The sequence below is a fragment of the Lipotes vexillifer genome, unplaced genomic scaffold, assembly GCF_000442215.2.
Source record: "Lipotes vexillifer unplaced genomic scaffold, Lipotes_vexillifer_v1.1 scaffold2487, whole genome shotgun sequence".
NCBI lineage: Eukaryota > Metazoa > Chordata > Mammalia > Artiodactyla > Lipotidae > Lipotes > Lipotes vexillifer.
This window is the reverse complement of record NW_006773987.1, coordinates 103,072-104,873: the sequence shown is the minus strand read 5'-3', so window position 1 is coordinate 104,873 and position 1,802 is coordinate 103,072. Positions and strand designations below refer to the sequence as shown.

Below are 1,802 nucleotides of genomic sequence, written 5' to 3'. Positions count from 1 at the left end.
AGGGGCACGGAGTGCGGGGCGGGCCTGCGGCGGCAGAGGCCAGCATGACGTTGCACCAGCCTGGGGCCCGCCGTGTGTTCTCCCGGGTAAGTTGTCCCTGGATCCTGGGCCCCTGGCAGTGGCGGGCTGCACAGGCTCCCCGGAAGGGGGGTGTGGATAGTGACCTGTGCTCGCACACAGGCTTCTTGGTGGCGGCAGCAGCAGCCTTAGCGTCTCATGCCCGTCTCTGGGGTCCGCGCTTTTAGCCGCGGCTCGCGCCCGTCTCTGGAGCTCCTTTAAGCAGCGCTCTTAATCCCCTCTCCTCGCGCACCAGGAAACAAAGAGGGAAGAAAAAGGTCTCTTGCCTCTTCAGCAGCTCCAGACTTTTCGCCGGACTCCCTCCCGGCTCGCCGCGGCGCACCTCACGCCGCCAGCCCCAGTCCTCTCCCTGCGCTCCGACCGAAGCCAAGCCTCAGCTCGCAGCCCCGCCCGCCCCGGCGGGTGAGCAGAGAAGCCCCTTGGCCTGGTGCGTGCCGGTCGGCACCGATCCTCCGTGCGGGAATCTCTCCGCCTTGCCCCCGCCCCCCTGTTTCTGTGCTGTCCTCCGCGGCCCCGAAGCTTCCCCCCTCCGCCACCCGCAGTCTCTGCCCGGGAAGGGGCTTCCTAGTGTGTGGAAACCTTTCCTCCTTCACGGCTCCCTCCCACTGGTGCAGGTGCCGTCCCTATCCTTTTGTCTCTGTTTATTCTTTTTTCTTTTGCCCTACCCAGGTACGTGGGGAGTTTCTTGCCTTTTGGGAGGTCTGAGGTCTTCTGCCAGCGTTCAGTAGGTGTTCTGTAGGAGTTGTTCCACGTGTAGATGTATTTCTGATTTATCTGTGGGGAGGAAGGTGATCTCCGCGTCTTTCTCTTCCGCCATCTTCCCGGAAGCCCTCCATAAAATCATTTTCTTATATGTAATGCCTTTAAACTCCATAGCATGAACTTATGAGAGATCTTAGAAGATGAACAAACCATAGAGCACACACGAGACAAATATCACATACTATTGTTGAAGCAATTTTTAGCTATGATCTTGGTTTTATGTAACCTTGGAAATAACTACTTGCTGATTGGCCCAGATCCAATAGAGGTCTACTGTGAGTATCACAGAACAAAATCATGTTTGTTTTATTATGTTGTCTGTGTGGCCTCATTAAGGAGAAAAACTGATAAAATGGATGAATAAATTTTCCAATTGTATTTTAGTCAACACTGAAAACAAATTATGCCAGTGAATTTGATAGCTAGAATAGAAAGCATTAGAAAAAGCGTTTCCGAGGCAGAATAACTTTTCACTCTGAATAAAGGTTTCAGCTTTCACTCGATATTTTCTAAGTTCTTTGGCGTTGGGTCATGATAGTAATTTCAATCCGTGGGATTTTTTTTTAAAAGATTTTCTTCATTTTTCCTTTCAAAAATTTGGAGAGCTTAAAAACAGCCTGCTATGCCACGAGAGGTAAGAAAAGTTAGCCTGAGGTAGAGCCGAGGAACCTCTTTCCTCTTAGGGCCAGTCCTACAGGGAGGCAAAGGGTGTGATTTCAGTAGTGCCAGGAAATCTGCCATGCCTCAAAATATCTCCCTTTCCACCTGTCATGGAGTCTGACATTCCGTATTTAGATAGTCACTCCTTTGGTGCATGAACATGCGAATACCATTGGGAAGGGCAACACCTTGCTATTATTATAACCTAGCTCTTGCATTCTATCTGTGTAAGGGATCAGATTTCCAAGGGACAGCTGAAATCAAGGGGCTTAGAGATATGAGAAATAGGATAGCACTCTTTC

The 1,802-nt window shown here is 50.8% G+C and overlaps 1 protein-coding gene across 1 annotated transcript in view; it reads left to right on the top strand.

Annotated features, from left to right (window-relative positions):
- LOC103089495 (FRAS1-related extracellular matrix protein 2) overlaps window positions 1-1,802 on the top strand; it is a gene marked incomplete at its 3' end in the record, with an annotated part of 94,049 nt that overhangs the window by 15,206 nt on the left and 77,041 nt on the right. The gene's annotated exons all lie outside the window — the stretch shown is intronic.